Genomic DNA, 7,068 nt, shown 5'->3' on the forward strand with positions numbered 1-7,068 from the left:
AGGAGACCATCCCGAGCGGAGACAGGCCAACAACGCAGAGACGTCCCCAACCGATGCACAGGCGAGCGGTCCACCCCGGATCCTGACTTTGGACAGCCAGCGCTTCATCCGTGGCCACCGGACCGGCCACAAGGGAGAGGGGGGCAGAGGATCACAGGAACCTCCTGGAGGCTAAGCCCCTCACCCCTGTTTTTCAAACCTAGTAACACCCCTGCATCCTGGCTTGGTTGACCACCACTGGTTTTCCGGTAAGAGGTCACATGACTTTTGATTTTTTTAAATAAAACTTAAAGGTTCTTCAGACTTAACTGTGGAGGGTTAGCCTACAATGGATGCTCAATTAATTATTAACAGTAAACATGTGATTAACTACACATTTCAAACATACTTTATTAATTTACAGGTTGTATTGCTTGTTGGTATTTGTAAAACAATAATAACACTAACAGCTTACCTTTGCGCAAACATAACTAACCAACTAACATGAAGCCAATGCTTTTTTTGGTGGTGCAGAAACTAAATAATGTCAATGTTCAGCCAGTCCATCCATTTTTCTACCGCTTGTCCCTTTTGGGGTCGCGGGGGGTGCTGGAGCCTATCTCAGCTGCATTCCTGTTTTATTGTATATATGTTTTTTTCTCAAATAAGGTCCACAGAAAAAGGGATGCCTGACAGAACCTGGAAGTTTCTTGCTATTCCCAAACCATCCATGCAGGGATTCTGTCACGCCATTCCGATCAAACACAAAAAGGGGCGCTCGCCCTCTCATTGACGTGTTTGTTTTGCCAGTGGATAAATATGTCTTATATAATAGTATGTCATGCGCTCTTATCTGTGCCCCCAGTGTTCACAATCGACGTTTGCGGGCGCTTCGGTTCCGCGACATGTCCCGCCATGCTTTGGGAATTTGCGTAGAAATGACATATCTATAGAAGCCAAGTTTCCCTTTTGTTTGCAAAGCAAACGTCTCTCTGTACGTTAAAACAAATAGTGGTGGGGAAAAAATGAAGAGCGATAGGAAAAAGACGATCCGCGGTTCTCTTTTGAGTTCTCCTGAACAAAACATTCTGAATACATGTTGCTGGAGGCCGCCTGGGAATGGAGAAGTCTTTTCTGGCGACACAATAGAGAGCAAAATCCTCACCTGAAACGGAAAACACCTGGCAGTCGGATGCAACTTCAAAGGCTTCAGACGGGCTGTTTTTTATCTCATTAAGGCAGTGGTTCTTAACCTTGTTGGAGGTACTGAACCCCACCAGTTTCATATGCGCTTTCACCGAACCCTTCTTTAGTGAAAATGTAATCTTAATTCATACTTGCCAACCTTGAGACCTCCGATTTCGGGAGGTGGGGGTTGGGGGCGTGGTTAAGAGGGGAGGAGTATATTGACAGCTAGAATTCACCAAGTCAAGTATTTCATACATATATATATATATATATATATATATATATATATATATATATATATATATATATACATACATACATACATACATACATACATACATACATATATATATATATATATAGATATCTACATCCTGAAAATATGCAAACAAAACTGTGTTTAGATAATTGATACTTCAAACTTGCATAAATAAATATTAAGGAATATAACATAACTTGGCTTCTGAGAGCTTCAAAATGTCATGAATAAAATGCTAAAGTTGTTGATAAACAAGCAATTATTTTAATAATTAAATATGGTCATTTTAAATGAATTATTATGATAATTTAAAATCAATTATTTCAAATATGTTTATTTTAATGTGTAATTCTATGGCTGGATGTAATAAGGAGTCAGGAAAAAATACAAATAAAAATACAATTAATTTTGATGTTTTTAGCAAAATATAGTAAACATGTATTTATTTTTATTTTTATTTTTTATGAATAAATATATTTATTTTTAGGTAAGATAAACATAATAATACAATTTATCTCTAGTCTGGATGATTTAGTTATTGTCACCCTGTTGTCCTCCCGTCATGAAAAAAGGCTGTCCTCACTCAGGTCCGCATGGAGCTGGAGGGGGCGTGGCTTCCAGCTCCGGCTGAAAATCGGGAGAATATTTGTCCCGGGACGTTTTCGGGAGAGGCGCTGAATTTCGGGAGTCTCCCGGAAAATTCGGGAGGGTTGGCAAGTATGTCTTAATTTATAAATATTAATCATGAAATGATGTTATCATATTAAATAAATACAAATAAAGATATATTTTACAAACAGAACGTGACAGGAATGTACACATGATCCAATGTTTACATCTCATTGTGCAAAATGTGAATGTTTTAGTGGGAACTAAATGCGACATCGGAAAGGGGTACAAATCATTTCCAAAGCAGGACCCCCACCCAGACATACAATACTAGTACACAGCTCATGAAAAACACAGGCATGTGATTTTTCCGTCTAAAGTCGGAATTCCGTCTTTTTTAATCTCGGGGGAAAAAAAATAATTATCTCCCGTTTTTCCGTTTTTTTTTCCCGACCCTAAATCAAGATTGGAGACGTAGTTTATATTACGCCGTAGTTTATTGGTCGATATGTTCCTTGTGACCTACCCATCTCAGGGCGGACACTCTAACCACTAGGCCACTGAGTTAGAGGGAACATTGTTTGGGGGTATCCATAATACGGCGATAGGGAGAAGTTTTTATTTACGCGATGAGTCGGGTGTGTCCTGACCTCCGTGGCGGAGGCTCCACCGAACCCCTGAGGACGACTCACCGAACCCCTAGGGTTCGATCGAACCCAGGTTAAGAACCACTGATCTAACATAATAGTGAGAGTCCAGTCCATAGTGGATCTAACATAATAGTGTGAGAGTCCAGTCCATAGTGGATCTAACATAATAGTGAGAGTCCAGTCCATAGTGGATCTAACATAATAGTGAGAGTCCAGTCCATAGTGGTTTTAACATAATAGTGAGAGTCCAGTCCATAGTGGATCTAACATAATAGTGAGAGTCCAGTCCATAGTGGATCTAACATAACAGTGAGAGTCCAGTCCATAGTGGATCTAACATAATAGTGAGAGTCCAGTCCATAGTGGATCTAACATAATAGTGAGAGTCCAGTCCATAGTGGATCTAACATAATAGTGTGAGAGTCCAGTCCATAGTGGATCTAACATAATAGTGAGAGTCCAGTCCATAGTGGATCTAACATAATAGTGAGAGTCCAGTCCATAGTGGATCTAACATAATAGTGAGAGTCCAGTCCATAGTGGATCTAACATAATAGTGAGAGTCCAGTCCATAGTGGATCTAACATAATAGTGTGAGAGTCCAGTCCATAGTGGATCTAACATAATAGTGAGAGTCCAGTCCATAGTGGATCTAACATAATAGTGAGAGTCCAGTCCATAGTGGTTTTAACATAATAGTGAGAGTCCAGTCCATAGTGGATCTAACATAATAGTGAGAGTCCAGTCCATAGTGGATCTAACATAACAGTGAGAGTCCAGTCCATAGTGGATCTAACATAATAGTGAGAGTCCAGTCCATAGTGGATCTAACATAATAGTGTGAGAGTCCAGTCCATAGTGGATCTAACATAATAGTGAGAGTCCAGTCCATAGTGGATCTAACATAATAGTGAGAGTCCAGTCCATAGTGGATCTAACATAATAGTGAGAGTCCAGTCCATAGTGGATCTAACATAATATTGTGAGAGTCCAGTCCATAGTGGATCTAACATAATATTGTGAGAGTCCAGTCCATAGTGGATCTAACATAATAGTGAGAGTCCAGTCCATAGTGGATCTAACATAATAGTGTGAGAGTCCAGTCCATAGTGGATCTAACATAATAGTGAAGAGTCCAGTCCATAGCGGATCCAACATAATAGTGAGAGTCCAGTCCATAGTGGATCTAACATAATAGTGAGAGTCCAGTCCATAGTGGATCTAACATAATAGTGAGAGTCCAGTCCAAAGTGGATCTAACATAGTAGTGTGAGAGTCCAGTCCATAGTGGATCTAACATAATAGTGAGAGTCCAGTCCATAGTGGATCTAACATAATAGTGAGAGTCCAGTCCATAGTGGATCTAACATAATAGTGTGAGAGTCCAGTCCATAGTGGATCCAACATAATAGTGAAGAGTCCAGTCCATAGCGGATCTAACATAATAGTGAGAGTCCAGTCCATAGTGGATCTAACATAATAGTGAGAGTCCAGTCCATAGTGGATCTAACATAATAGTGAGAGTCCAGTCCATAGTGGGGCCAGCAGGAGATCATCTTGAGTGGAGACAGGTCAGCAGTGCAGAGACGTCCCCAGAGCGCTTCATCTGTGGTCACCTAATAACCTCTCCACGCAGGAGAGGGGGGCAGAGCAGAAAAGAGACGCCAGATCAACTGGTCTAAAAGGGGGGTCTATTTAAAGGCAAGAGTATACAAATGAGTTTTAAGATGGGACTTAAATGCTTCTACTGAGGTAGCATCTCTAACTGTTACCGGGAGGGCATTCCAGAGTACTGGAGCCCGAATAGAAAGCGCTCTATAGCCCGCATACTTTTTTTTCGGGCTCTGGGAATCACTAATAAGCCAGAGTTCTTAGAACGCAGATTTCTTGCCGGGACATATGGTACAATACAATCGACAAGATAGGACGGAGCTAGACCGTGTAGTATTTTATACGTAAGTAGTAAAACCTTAAAGTCACATCTTAAGTGCACAGGAAGCCAGTGGAGGTGAGCCAGTATAGGTATATATATAGGTATATATGTATATAAGGTATATACAGTATAGGTATATACTGTATATATGTATATAAAGGTATATACAGTACAGGCGTAATATGATCAAACTTTCTTGTTCATGTCATAAGTCTCGCAGCTGCATTTTGTAATGACAAGCTGAGTTCAGACACAGTCCCATCATGATGTGTTTATGAGCAAGGATGTTCCCAGTCGCGACAAATCTCATTCAATATAAAGAAAACACCGCATATTAAAATGTTTGTATATATTTGTTGTGCTGTCCTTTTTGCGACATTTTAGCAACAAACGCATGGCAACGGCAGCAAAAACAAAGATGAATTCTTTGGCCGACCACTTTTTTTTTTTTCGGAATTAGTGATCATGTAAAAACCCTCTGTGGCGGCCAGATTGCAAACATCAGAGGCTGGGGCCTGCATGCTAACCAGCAGCCTGCACAGAAATAGCCGGGGCTATTTCTGTGCAGGCTGCGGAGGGGAAACATGTGTTTGACATCAGCGTCACTCTGCGCTGCATTGTCACAAACACACACACACACACACACGCTCCAATAATTACAGGTTCGTCAATCAGCTCCCGTTTAGAGACCATTCCCCTTGAGGTTCAGGGGCAGTGTCCACTAGCAGAAGCAGAGAGGACGTCGACAAACCTTGTCAGGCTGTCACATTAAAGCAAATTTGAATTAGCCCATCCATCCATCCATCCATCCATTTTCTACCGCTTGTCCCTTTCGGAGTCGCGGGGGGTGCTGGAGCCACCGCTGCCAACACATAAGAGTATATTCGACTGACCATACGTCCTCTTTTCACCGGACATGTCCTCTTTTGCGGAGCTGTCAGGGCGGAGTTTCTTAAATGCCTCAAATGTCCGACATTTTGAGTTAGGGTTGCGTGTATTTTCAATGTACGTTCAGGGTTAAGAAGGGGTTAAAAACAAAACAAATTGTGAAGGTGTGTGCACACAGCAGCATTGGTGAGGGAGGGGCAGAGACAGAGAGAGAGAGAGAGTTATGATAAACGCGCATGCGTCGCCAGGCTCTGCTTTTTATCCATAGATTTATCACATTTAATTTTTTATTATCTATAGCAGGGGTGTCAAAAGTGTGCCCCGGAGGCCATTTGCGGCCCACAGCTAATGTTTTAAAGGCCCAAAGCACATTCTAAAAATACTATTAAAATAAACAAAAACATAACAAAAGTGAAATAAAAAAAAGCTTAAAAGTTGCAATGTTGACTAATAAAACAAAGCTGTTTTTTTTTCTTCAAACTGTCATTGCTCAAAACATAATATTGAATCAAAATCAATGTTATTATGAATTATTGACCTATCCAAGGTTCAAATATTGCACTTAGAATACAATTTTTGGTGGAAGATTTTGCATATTTTGTGTGTTTGCCATAAAAAAAACACTCTGTAAATGTTTGGGAACTGAGGAGACACATTTTTTAAGCTTTTCAGGTAGAATTCTTTCCCATTCTTGCTTGATGTACAGCTTAAGTTGTTCAACAGTCCGGGGGTCTCCGTTGTGCTATTTTAGGCTTCATAATGCGCCACACATTTTCAATGGGAGACAGGCCAGTCTAGTACCCGCACTCTTTTACTATGAAGCCACGTTGATGTAACACGTGGCTTGGCATTGTCTTGCTGAAATAAGCAGGGGCGTCCATGGTAACGTTGCTTGGATGGCAACATATGTTGCTCCAAAACCTGTATGTACCTTTCAGCATTAATGGCGCCTTCACAGATGTGTAAGTTACCCATGTCTTGGGCACTAATACACCCCCATACCATCACACATGCTGGCTTTTCAACTTTGCGCCTATAACAATCTGGATGGTTCTTTTCCTCTTTGGTCCGGAGGACACGACGTCCACAGTTTCCAAAAACAATTACAAATGTGGACTCGTCAGACCACAGAACACTTTTCCACTTTGTATCAGTCCATCTTAGATGAGCTCAGGCCCAGCGAAGCCGACGGCGTTTCTGGGTGTTGTTGATAAACGGTTTTCGCCTTGCATAGGAGAGTTTTAACTTGCACTTACAGATGTAGCGACCAACTGTAGTTACTGACAGTGGGTTTCTGGAGTGTTCCTGAGCCCATGTGGTGATATCCTTTACACACTGATGTCGCTTGTTGATGCAGTACAGCCTGAGGGATCGAAGGTCACGGGCTTAGCTGCTTACGTGCAGTGATTTCTCCAGATTCTCTGAACCCTTTGATGATATTACGGACCGTAGATGGTGAAATCCCTAAATTCCTTGCAATAGCTGGTTGAGAAAGGTTACTGTTCAACAATTTGCTCACGCATTTGTTGACAAAGTGGTGACCCTCGCCCCATCCTTGTTTG

Source organism: Nerophis lumbriciformis, linkage group LG19 (genome assembly GCF_033978685.3).
Source record: "Nerophis lumbriciformis linkage group LG19, RoL_Nlum_v2.1, whole genome shotgun sequence".
Lineage (NCBI taxonomy): Eukaryota > Metazoa > Chordata > Actinopteri > Syngnathiformes > Syngnathidae > Nerophis > Nerophis lumbriciformis.